Raw genomic sequence first — 13,376 nt, 5'->3', positions numbered from 1 at the left:
CCACACGTGGGATCTGGCTATCGCTTTCATTACAATGCCTTGATGGGTACTGTGGAGGTCATTGATGATGGTGTCTCTGCCCTTCTTGGGGACCATTACTCGATTGCCCCACAGAAGGCAGTCTGTCTGTATAGACCGTTCATCTTTGTGCCTCTTTATCTCTTCCTGCATTTCCACTGGGACACTGGACCAGCTCCCGTGAAGCACACAGCTTTTGACTAGAGATAATAAGGGGTCCTGGCTTGTCCAGGTTTTGATCTGCCGGGCAGTGACGGGTGATTGCTCACTCTCAAATGCTTCCATAACCTTGGCTAGATCTGCGGGCTGTGCCATTTCCACCCCCGTGGTGGGCAATGTCAGCCTACTGAGAGCATCGGCGCAGTTTTCTGTGCCTGGCCTGTGGCGGATGGCGTAGTTGTATGCGAACAACGTGAGCGCTTCTCGGCCTTTTGGCTAAGATCAAGTGTAGTACCGTTTCTGACCAGCCACCATGACCTCATGGTGGTTTCTCCCTGGTCAGGAAGGTATATGCTTGCATTTTTGGAAACAGGAGGTGGGTGGGGAGGGTTGACCCATCCACCTCCACGGAGGTGTGTGGGGGACCTGACCCATCCACCTCCATGGCACGAACCTGGTATTGCAGTACTTCCAGGAACGGTGCAGTGGCTCTAGGCCTTTTGGCTAAGAGCATTGGCGCAGAGTGATCCTTGACAGGTGCAAGGTGACCTCTGGCGTTTGTGATTTGACAAAGAATTGGAACGATTGGCTACGAATTTATAATAAAAAAAAAAATAAAAAAAACGTGAGCGCCCATCTCTGGATGCAGGTCAATGTGTTAGTATTTATCCCTTTACTCTTGGTAAACAGGGATATAAGTGGCTCACGGTCAGTTTCCAATTCGAATTTTAGCCCAAACAGGTAATGTTTCTTTCTCCATCATGCTGTAGGCCTTCTCAGCCTTAGACAGACTCCTGGATGCATAAGCAACCGGTTGCAGTTTCCCGACATCATTAGCTTGTTGCAATACACACCCAACGCCATATGACGACACATCACATGCTAGTACCAAACGCTTACATGGATCATACAACACAAGCAATTTGTTTGAGCATAACAATTTTCTGGCTTTTACAAAGGCATTTTCTTGGCTTTTGTCCCAAACCCATTCGTCCCCTTTTCGTAGTAAGACGTGGTCCGAACAGTGTGCTGAGATGCGGTAAGAAGTTACCATAGTTCAGGAGTCCCAGAAACGACTGCAGCTTCGTCACGTTTTGTGGCCTTGGTGCATTCTCGATTGCCTCCGTCTTCATGTTGGTGGGCCTGATGCCGTCCGCCACAATCCTCCTTCCCAAGAACTCCACTTCAGGTGCCAGGAAAATGCACTTGGAGCGTTTCAACCTGAGCCCCCCGCGGTTGAGTCGACTAAGAACCTCCTCCAGGTTCTGCAGATGTTCGACTGTGCTCCGACCTGTGACCAGATGTTGTCCTGGAAGACTAAGGTGTGGGGGACTGACTTTAGTAAGCTTTCCATGTTTCCCTGGAATATCGGCGCCATTGATTGGATTCCAAACGAGCATCTGTTATAAACAAAAAGACCTTTGTGCGTGTTGATGCAGGTGGGGGCCTTCAATGATTCCTCCAGTTCCTGCGTCATGTAGGCTGAAGTCAGATCCAGCTTCGTGAACATCTTTCCTCCCGCCAGCGTTGCAAAGAGGTCGTCGGCTTTTGATAGTGGGTATTGGTCCTGCAGGGAGAAACAATTGAGAGTTACTTAGTAATCGCCACAGATTCTGGATGGTGCCATCTCCCTTGAGGACTGGGACAATAGGACTGGCCCACTCGTTGAACTCGATCGATGAAATGATGCCCTCTCTTTGCAGCCGGTCGAGCTCGATCTCTACCCTTTCTCTCATCATGTACGGTACTGCTCTCGCCTTGTGATGGATGGGTCGCGCCCCCGGAATTAGGTGGATCTGCACTTTTGTTCCTTGGAATTTCCTGATGCCTGGTTCGAACAGCGAAGGAAATTTGTTTAAGACCTGGGCACACGTCCCAGATCCAGCGTATCTTTCCCAGCCAGCTCCTGCCGACCATCACCCGGTACCACCCAGAGTGGTAGCTTGTGCACCGCTCCATCATAGGAGACCTTTATGGTAGCACTGCCGATTACAGGAATCATTTGTTTTGTGTAAGTAATAGTTTCGTGCGAACTGGAGTTAAGATTGACCTTGAGGCCTTTTTGCACCACAATCTTTCGCTAGTCTTTTTGCCCATGATGGACTGGCTCGCGCCCGTGTCCAGCTCCATTGACACCGGGAGTCCATTTAGTTCAACATTCAGCGTTATCGGGGGACAATTCGTGGTGAATGTGTGCACCCCATATACCTCTGCCTCCTCGGTCTGAGGCTCTGATTCATCGTGATCCTCCGTGGATCTGTCCTCCTCTGCAACATGGTGGTTTGCAGGTTTAACAGGATTTGCAGCTCTCCTGCACACTCATTGGAGGTGTCCCATTGTTCCACAGCCCTTGCAAACGTACCCTTTGAATCGGCATGAATGGAAATGATGATCACCCCCGAGGTGCCAACAAGGTGTTAATGGCCTTGCATTCATCACCCTTGATGGTGGACTCTGAGACATCTGCGGATGTGCAGCTGCAGGTATGTGTGACCTGCCCTGTATGTTACGATTCGAAAACAACATCATTTTGTTCACAGTACTTGTAGCAGCACTTGTGTGCTGAGGGATTTGCTTCGTATTGTCACTGGTGGCAATGACACCTGGGCCATCACTTTGGCCTTACTCAAGGTTGGGATCTCTACAGTCAAAAGTTTGCGAAGTATGGTTTCGTGGCCAGTGCCAAGTATAAAATGTCTCCGAGCATGTGCTCCAAATGTCCTTCAAATTCACAATGTCCTGCAAGGCGTTTTAGTTCGGCGACATAACTTGCCACTTCCTGGCCGTCAGACATTTTGTAGGTCTAGAACCAATACCTCGCCATCAGAACGCTTTCCTTCGGGTTCAAATGCTCTCGGACCAGTGTGCACAAATCGTCATATGATTTCTCAGTGGGTTTCGTTGGAGTGAACAGGTTCTTCATAGGCCCTACGTTGGTGCCCCACAGACGGCGAGGAGGATCGCCCTTCATTTGGCAGCGTTCTCTTCCCCATCTAGCTCATTGGCCACAAAGTATTGGTTGAGTCACTCCACAAACGTTTCCCAAACATCTCCCTCCGAGAATTTCTCCAGGATGCCCACTGTTCTCTGGCATCATTGGGTTCGCTCTCTATATCCCGTTGCCAGTTGTTATGTATGGAGAAAGAGTCAAACTGAACACTGTGAGCTCAAAGTAAAGTGTGACCTTAGTCTTTTATTGCAGGTCTCCAGAGTGTCTCTGCAACCTGTGAGGCCTCCTTACATACCTGTACTCTCAAGAGATTATGGGATCCCTTGGGACTCCAGGGGATAATCCCTCTGGTGGCTGTACAGAGTAAATACAAGTTTACATATATAACAGATTTAGAGTTTGGAATCAAAAACACAATTTCTAAATTTGTGGATGACGTCAAATTGGAGGGGAGGGGGGTTAGTCAATACGGAGGAGGATTGTAACAAATTTTAGGAGGATATTAATAAACTTGCAGAATGGGCATATAATTGGCAAATGAAGTTCAACACAGATACTACATTTTGATAGGAAGAATAAGGAGGTCACTAATTACTTGGAGGGTGCGAGTCTAGGTGAGGTAGAGGAACTATAAGTGGACTACTGATCCACCTAGTGGACTACTGTGGTAATGCAGCCATTGCTGTAAATACAATAAAAACATCAGGTGGCAGGTCACCTGACAAGTTCCTGGAGTTAACAGCTATCTTCGAGTCTGTGTGTTTGTGAGGTCGTAAAGAATATACAACATTAGCGACAAGAATGGGGTGAAAAATGAAGCGATCAGAAGAAAGTTGTTGACAACTCTGAATTTGACTTTTGATTTAGCTTGTCAGACAGCTATATCAATGGATATGGCCGACTAATATTCCCGAGAATTCCGTACCATTTCGAGTCGTCAGACAACCGAGGTGAATCGCTGCAGGTTAAAAGACAAAGGCAGTTGGGCCCTAAGGCCTCATCTACTGGCAATAGTAACAGAGCATTGAAGACATACGATCAGTGTCTGGGACAACACATTGCTCAAAGTTGTCCATATAAGAAGGCAGAGTGTTTCTTCTACAGGAAAGCTGGGCATCTTGTGAAGGCATGCCGACTGAAGAATAAACCAACTTTCAAGGCTATAAGTAGAAATCCCGAGAGACTACATGGCATGGAAGAAAAGCAACAGGACAAAGAGACACACGGCATCAGGAGCACGAGGGTATCTAACAAAATTCAAAAAGTATCGTCATCCAAGTAGACTTTGCAGGAACCAAGATACCCATGGAAATTGACACTGGTGCATCGTGAGCGTAGTACCGGAATCGCTATATTTCGACAAATTGCATGATTTCCCATTGGAGAAATCCAAGGTATAGCTGTGAGGTACTCAGGATAGAACATTCCTGTGGTAGGTCGTATCACCGTACTGGTGAAATACAAGAATTAATTTCAGAGCTTGCCCCTCTTAGTAGTGGCAGGAGACAAGCCTGCCTTACTGGGAAGAAATTGGTTGGGATCACAGCAGCTGGATTGGACTGAGATTTTTCGTGTTGAAACGAGATTTGAATTGAAGGATGATGTCATCAAAATGTATCCGAAGATGTTCTGTGAAACAGGCAGTCCGATCCAAGGCTTCAAGGCGAGTGTCAAGGTACAGAAGAACACTAGACCAGTTTACTGCAAGCCACATCCCATACCATATGCACTCAAGGAGATAGTTGAGCAAGAACTCAAAAGACTAGAGATTGAGAACATTGGGCTCAATTTTGCACAAGCCAGTTTTTTGGCATATTGTCAGAGTTACTCCCGTTTTACTAGACCAGAAATGCGCCGGAAATAATTTGCCAAAAATTTCCCCGATCTATAATTCAAATTTGGCATCACGCAGCGTGTCCAGTCACCTCGGGGGTGGAGCCTGCTGTCTGTGCCCAAAAGCGATGCTGCACCTCCTGCGCATGCGCAGAAAAAAAAATTACGTTTCTCACGTCGGTGCAATGGACGCGCATGCGCAGTACAGCTCTGAGTTGGCAATCGGCCATTTTTAAAGAGCCAGTTGCGAGTATGAGAAGGAGTGCTGTGTGAGAGCATTGGAAAAATTGGAGCTGCAGCAGTTCAAGATGCAACGCGGTGCACGGACGAAAAATTTCTGACAGGAAGAAGTGGAAGCACTAGTTACTGTGATTGAGAACAGATGACAGGAACTGGACACCAGAAGAGATCACGTAAAAATTCCACCCAAAGAAATGAAGAAGCGCTGGAACCAAGTTGCAGAAGATTACTGCGCATAGGTGACCACCATGAGATCTGGATGCCAGTGTAAAAAGAAGTGGCAGGACCTAGGCCAATTAGTGAGTGTAAGTAATATTTTCATTTATCCATTTGAATTGCAATTGTAAATGTGACCTTCTGTGTGTCCCATCCAGCAGAAAGACACCCTGTCTAAAAAGTTATGTTTTCATCTTTGCAGAGGAAGGTGGCACATAATAAAAGGGAAAGAACTCAAACAGGTGGAGGCCCAGCAAAGCTGCAGCCACAGATTGTTAAACTTGTGAATAAAATATTTCTTACATTAAAATTGAATCATTTCCATTATTTGTTCCATTCTTAACATAACTTTTGGAACTCAAGAAGAATCATTTCCATTATTTGTTTGATTATTAAATCAACTTTTGAAGTAAACAAGAATAATTTCCATAATTTGTTCCATTAAAACAACACAACATGACGGAACAGCTCCAAACAGTAAACGTAGTCCATGTGGAATAGTTGTCGCTGAGCCCTCAGGCAGCAGTAAAGCGTTCACAGATGAGCTGCTGGTGCAGGGCTCAAGTAATCATTAAAGGGGAACGATGGCCCGCCCTTTTCCGCCGTCGTGCTCCGGCCTCAGGCACTTGCATGGCTTTCTCATCCTCGTCGTCCTCCTCCTGCTCATCATCTGCATCTTCCGCATCTTTATCATCAGCCACTCTCACCTCAGGTGGGTCTTCCACTACCAGGTGCTGCTGCCTCATGATGGCTAAGTTATGCAGCACACAACAGTGATCTGACCAACAATCTCAGGGAAGTACAGCAAGTAACCTCCGGAATGGTCCAGGCATCGGAAACGCTGTTTCAAGATGGCAATGGTCCTCTCTATGATGCTGCGCGTCGCAATGTGCGACATGTTGTATTCACGGTCAGCTTCCGTCTGGGTTACGCGTAGGGGCGTCATGAGCCAGGTGGTGAGGCCGTACCTTTTGTCTCCCAGTAACCAGCTCTGCCATTCTGGCTGCTGCCTGAAACACGGCAGATATAATGCTGTCGCGTAGTATGAACACATCATGGGTGCTCCCAGGGTATCTTGCATCAACTGACATGATACGATGCATGTCGTCACACACGAGCTGTACGTTAATGGAGTGGAAGCCTTTTCTGTTCCTGTACATCTCGGAATCCTCCAAAGGTGCTCGCAATGCGATGTGGGTACAATCAATGCAGCCTTGTACCTTTGGAAACCAGCAATCCTGGAGAAGACCACAGCCTATCATGTATTGCTTGGGCGGTCATGGGGAACTTTATGACGTCATTCCTCTGTGCATACAGTGCAGCTGTCACTTGGCGAATGCAGACATGTGTTGCATGTTGAGAAATGGTGCACACATTCCAAGTTGTAGCTTGAAACAATCCGGAGGCATAGTATGAAAGTGCAGCTGTAACGTTCACTTCAACTGACAAAGCAGACCTCCTGATGCTTCTAGGTTGCAGGTCTGCTTTGACCAACTCAGTTACAACTTCTTTGCAGAAACGCAGCCTTCTGATACAGTCTGCATCACTCAGATGGAGGTACAAATGTCTGTCTCAATATACCCGAGGTGCATAAGGCCTCCTGCCCAGCAATCTATGGGCTCTGGTGTTCCTGATACAATGAAGTCAAATCAATTGTCTCCTACATAGCACCATGATGCAGAAGGCTCACAAGGTATGGCATTGTCAGTATTGCCCCCATGCTTAAATTTTACCTTTGAAAGAAGCTCAAAATGGCAGGAAAGCAGGTAGGACAGGTTCACAGTTCTCTCTCCCCAAGGTCTGTATGGATGGACCACACCCAAGTTCTTGTGACTTCTCCTCTCTCCCCCCCCATCCTTAACTAATTGCAGTCTTGTGACTTCTCCCCTTCTCTCTCTGCACCCCCGCACCCCCCCTACTCATTGCAGTCTTCAGAAGCCTTTCGATCGGTACCTCACTCCCGAGGCTCAGTGCAGAAGGCTTCTGATCCGTATCTTGCATTCTCTCTCTCCTCCCCTCCACCCTCCCTCCCCCATGGCTTGCTTTCCAGCCGAGCCCCGAGCCTCGAGCCCCGAGCTCCTGTGTCGGGCGTGGGGCCGATTCTGCACGCCAAAGCTACGACTCTCCAGCCCTGCTTCAAGACATTCGGCGTGTGAGTGAGTAAAAAAAAAGAGAAAACTTCTGAAATCCAACAAACTTCCATTGACTACGTTGACAGGTTAAAAAAAAGTTGAACTTTATTATTGATTTTTACTGTGTTCTTGACTCCCTCCAAAATCTTCGATTTAAAACAATGGCGTCTTTCAGCACCGATTTGTCAATGTGTGCTGGTTTTCTTAAGTGCCCAGAAGGTTTTTTGGGAGTGGCCAGATACGCCAATCTAGGAGGAAGAAATGTGAGCAAAACTGCGAAAATTATAAAGACCGACGCAAACATGAGGGAGAAACTTTGCAAAGCATAAATACACCAAAAGAAACGCTATGCATCAAAAAAACGGCACAAATGACCCGGGAAAATTGAGCCCATTATCTCTAAGATAGATCTATGTAATTGGGCTACACCCATTGTTGTTGTACCTAAGTCCAATGGTTGTGTGGCGGTTATAAAGTAACCATAAACCAAGTTTTAGAGGGTAATCTCCCCAATTCACTGCCAAATGTAGAAGATTTGTTCACAATGCTGACAAGTGGTCAGATCTTCTCAAAGTTAGATCTCACAAATGCCTACGTACAACATGAACTAGATGAGGAGTGCAAGTCATGCTTGACTATAAATCTCGGCCTATATCAATAGGCTACTATTTGGAGTGTCTTCCACCCCCACCATATTCCAAGGGGTGATGAATCAGATTCTGCAAGGCATTGAAGGGGTAGTATGTTATTTAGATGACATACTAAGTTCAGCACCAAATTGGCAAATCCATAATAACATATTGAATGAAGTGCTCAAATGGCTAGAGAAACACAGAATACGAGTGACTGCTCGCAAGTGTGAGTTATTTCAAAACTTAGTGGAGTACTTAGGGCACAGAGTAGACAAAGATGGTTTACATCCAACCAAGGGAAAGCTGGATGCAATTAGAAATGCACCCACTCCCAAGAATGTCACTGAACTTTGAAAATTTTTGGGTCTTTTGAACTATTATGGGAAGTTCCTACCAAATTTGGCTACACTGAATGAACTAGTGAAAACACAGGTCCATTGGAAGTGGTCAGAAGAATGCGACGCAGCATTCAAGGAGTGTAAAAGCCAATTGGTAGAGAGCACCATGTTTGTTCACTATGACGTATCTAAATAGAATCATGATCGAGGTAGAGTAAAAGAGAGAAATATGAAATTAAATCAGAAGGTGAGAGTGATGAACAATCACCATAAATGGTTGGGTGAAGATATGTGGTCCTCGCACCTATTTGGTCAAGATGTTTGATCATGGACAGGATAGGTTTGTTCACATTGATCATATTTTACCTACAGATGTGGAAGGAGTTGAAAATTGGAATAATTTGATTATTGCTGACTCATCAGATAGTCTTATTACAAGTACAATACCTGTTGCAAATCCTACATTGTACTCGAAACAAGTCCAAGAGAAAATCAGAATTTAAGTCTGAGTCCGAATCAGGCTGACCAACAGTCTGAAGTTGTATAGAGTTCAAATGTAGATTAAGGGCTTCCCTTGGAGGAAAACGTTCCTCAGGTTCAGCCTAGAATGAGTCTAAGTTTAACACCATGTTTGGAAATTTCTGTTTGAGAGCGAAGGTATCCTCTTCAAAACAGAAAACCTGTAGTTAAGTTTGATTTGTAAAACGTCCATATATTTTGTTATGTATAACCATGCAAGTTATGTATGATGATTGTTTGTTATAATTACTTCTTCATTAAAGAGGGAGAAGTGTAATATATAGTTCCACCTAGTGGACTATTACTCCACCTAGTGGACTACTGTGGTAATACAGCCATTGCTGTAAATGCAATAAAGACATCAGGTGACAGGCCACCTGACAAGTTCCTGGCGTTAACAACCATCTTGGCATCTGTGTGTTTGTGAGGTCATAAGAATATATAACAGGAACAAAGGGATGTTGCAGTACAAATACACATCACTAAAAGTTGAGACACAGGTTAGCAAGGCCATAAAAAAAGTAAACTAAGCAGATGGGTTTATTTCTAGAGGTATAGAATTGAAAAGTAGGGAAGTAATACTGAACTTGTATCGAACCTTGTATAGATTGCACTTAGAGTACTAGGTACAGTTCTGGTCATCATATTATAAAAAGGATATAGAGGCACTGGAGAGGTTGCTGAGAAGATTTACAAGGATGATACCAGAAATGCGAGGGTATACATATCAGGACAGGATGAACAGGCTGGGTCTCCTTTCTCTTGAAAAAAGAATGCTGAGGGGTGACCTAATAGAGGTCTTTAAAATTATGAAAGGTTTTGAAAGAGTGGATACAGAACAAATGTTTTCACTTGTGGGGAAGAGCAAAACTAGAGACCATCAATATAAGATAGTCACCAAGAAATCAGAGAATTCAGAAAAAGCATATTTTTTCAAAGAATGGTGAGAATGTGGAACTCGCTCTCACAGGGAGTGGTTGAAACAAATAGTTTGATGCATTTAAGGGGCGGCTAGACAAGTGTATGAGGGCTATGCTGAGAGATTTAGATGAGTAAAGATGGGAGGAGACTCGAGTGGAGCATAAACACCAGCATGGAACTGTTGGGCCGAATGGTCTGTTTCTGTGCTGTAAATAATATGTAAAGAAGCAGTTTGAGAGCTGAAATTTCTGTCTCTACTTCTGGCTCCTCATTTTACTTGCCTACGTTTTTGCTAAAATTAGCAAACACAGGAATTGGTGTTCTTGGAGATATTTCTGGAGCGAGGAGGGATTGAGTGATATGATAAGTAGATGGGCTTAAGATCAATCAAAACTGGAAGGGTTTGTTGGACCAAATGGCCTTGTTCCTTAAAATTATAGCCCCAGTAGAAATGGGATTGTAGACCTTTCCAAGTTGAAACTGCCAAGTCGTGCGAAAATTTGAATGAGATAATGCCTGCTTGAGCTGTTTTAGAGAGACCTATTATTCCCATGACCCCAGCATTGGTGAAGGATGTATAGATTTTCCTCCTGGATGTCCAACAGCAGCAATGAGATTTACAGCGAAGTTATTTCACCAGTGTAATATGAAAATACGAAATAAAACTAATTGGTTTTTATTCTCAGCATTGTAGGGTTGCAGCAACTTATTAATTGCTGGGTGAGTAACACGATTTCTCCCATGGGAGTTGGCAAACATTACAACCAGGGAAGACTTGTTTTATGAGGCATTTTTAAGCTCTTTTGAAAGACTGCAAAAATCAATTTTCTCTTCTACTGTTATAGATTTGTAAATATAGATAATTAAAAACAACCCCTGATAAAATGTTAGGAAGAATTCTTTCTCCCTGGAGAGCTATGCAGTATGTTTATGGCAGAAAAGGCTGGCAAATGTTAATTTGTTTTCACTGGGCAACTGGAAATGGATCTGGCTCCTCCTAGTGTCCAAAAATGTGGAGGAACAATCTGCAGTTTGTTTTTTTGAGGAAACACTATATTCTGGTCTAAGATTGTAAAAGAGTTTGCAATATTTAGTAAGGCATCAACATTAATGTAACACATCAGTAATATATAACTGATGTTATAACAGCAATCAGACTAAGCATTCCTCATGCTGATGATTTACGATTTCAATGGATATACAGGAATGCATGAAAACAATGCTAACTGAGCTCTGGTAAAAGGGTGCATTCTTAAGAACATAAGAAACGTAAGAAATAAGAGCAGGAGTAGGCCATTTGTCCCCTCGAGCCTGCTTCGCCATTCAATAAAATCGTGGCTGATCCGATCATGGGCTCTGTTATGTCTTGAATAAAGAGTCAGACTAGATACTGCAAGCTCAAAGTAAGTGTGACCGTAGTCCTTTATTACAGATCTCAGAGTGCCCCTCCAGCCTGTGAGGCCTCCTTATATACAGGTGCTCCCAAGGGATTGTGGGATCCCTTGGGGCTCCAGGGGATAAGCCCTCTGGTGGTTAGACATGGTATTTACAAGTTTACATACATAACAACACTTCCCCCCCCCCCAAAGTCAATAGTGTAACTATTTACAATGTGAGTCAATCTGGGGCCTTCCTTTCCCTGGTTGATCGTCTCGGTGCAAATGCTGGTTTTGGTGAGTCGTTTGTTGGGCCCTCGCTGGGATGCTGCGCAGCTGGCCTTGCTGGGCTGCTGGGGGTGGTGAGTCCTGCTGGGCTGCTGCGGGTGATGGGTTCTGCTTCGTGATCAACCACTGGGTCGGTTGCCACTTGTATGCGTGTTGGAGGGTCGAAAAAGGTAGAGCCTATTGTGGGTTGTTCTGGTTAGTCCGTGAATCTGAGTTTGGTTTGGTCCAAGTGTTTCCTGCAGGTGAGTCCATTTGAGAGTTTGACCACAAACACCCCACTCCCCTCTTTGGCCAAAACCATGCCAGAAAGCCACTTGGGACCTTGTCCATAGTTTAACACAAATACATGATCATTTATTTCAATTTCGCGTGACACATTTGCGTGATCATGATATGTATTCTGTTGAATCCGCCTGCTCTCTAGCTGTTCATGTAGATCAGGGTGAACTAACAAGAGCCTTGTCTTAAGTGCCCTTTTCATGAGAAGTTCAGCGGGAGGGACCCCAGTGAGCGAGTGGGGTCTTGTGCGGTAATTAAGCAGGACTCGCGATAAGCGAGTCTGCAGTGAGCCTTCAGTTGCCCTTTTCAAGCTCTGCTTGATTGTTTGAACTGCTCGTTCTGCCTGACCATTGGACGCTGGTTTAAATGGGGCAGATGTGACATGTTTGATCCCATTGCGGGTCATGAACTCCTTGAACTAGGCACTAGTAAAGCACGGCCCATTGTCACTTACAAGGATGTCAGGCAGGCCATGCATGGCAAACATGGCCCATAGGATTTCAATGATGGCAGCGGACTTGCTTGCTGACAATATCACACATTTAATCCATTTGGAGTATGCATCTACAACCACTAAGAACATTTTTCCCAAGAATGGGCGTTCATAGTCGACATGAACCCTGGACCATGGTTTGGAGGGCCAGGACCATAAACTTAGTGGCGCCTCCCTGGGTACATTGCTTAACTGTGAACATGTATTACATTTGTGCACGCAGCACTCTAAGTCTGCATCGATACCTGGCCACCACACGTGGGATCTGGCTATCGCTTTCATCATTACGATGCCTGGGTGGATGCTGTGGAGATCACTAATGAAGGTGTCCATGCCCTTTTTGGGCACCACTACCCAATTACCCCATAGGAGGCAGTCTGCCTGAATAGACATTTCATCTCTGCACCACTGGTACGGCTTTATTTCTTCCTGCATTTCTAATGGGACACTAGACCAACTCCTGTGGAGCACACAGTTTTCTACTAAGAACAGTAATGGGTCCTGGCTCATCCAGGTTCTAATCTGTCGGCCGTAACAGGTGATTGCTCACTCTTGAATACTTCCATTACCATAACTAAATCTGCAGGCTGTGCCATCTCTACCCCTATGGTGGGCAATGGCAGCCTATTGAGAGTATCGGCACAGTTTTCTGTGCCTGGCCTATGGCGGATGGCATAGTTGTATGCGGACAACGTGAGTGCCCATCTCTGGATGCGGGCCGATGCATTTGTATTTATCCCCTTGCTTTCAGAAAAGAGGGATATAAGCAGCTTATGGTCGGTTTCCAATTCAAATTTGAACCCGAAAAGATATTGATGCATTTTCTTTACCCCGTAAACACACATTAACGCTTCTTTTTCGATCATACTGTAGGCCCTCTCAGCCTTAGACAGACTTCTGGATGCATAAGCAACCGATTGCAATTTCCCAAATTCATTAGCTTGTTGCAATACACACCTGACTCCGTACGACGACACATCAC

At 45.1% G+C, this 13,376-nt stretch overlaps 1 pseudogene; it reads left to right on the top strand.

Annotated features, from left to right (window-relative positions):
• Window positions 1-433: 433 nt before the first annotated feature.
• On the top strand, window positions 434-668 carry LOC139280317 (U2 spliceosomal RNA; annotated as a pseudogene).
• Window positions 669-13,376: the final 12,708 nt, after the last annotated feature.

This window comes from Pristiophorus japonicus, chromosome 14, assembly GCF_044704955.1.
Source record: "Pristiophorus japonicus isolate sPriJap1 chromosome 14, sPriJap1.hap1, whole genome shotgun sequence".
NCBI classification, from domain to species: Eukaryota; Metazoa; Chordata; class Chondrichthyes; family Pristiophoridae; genus Pristiophorus; species Pristiophorus japonicus.
Note: the sequence above shows the minus strand (reverse complement) of the source record. Positions and strands in the feature narration are given on the sequence as shown.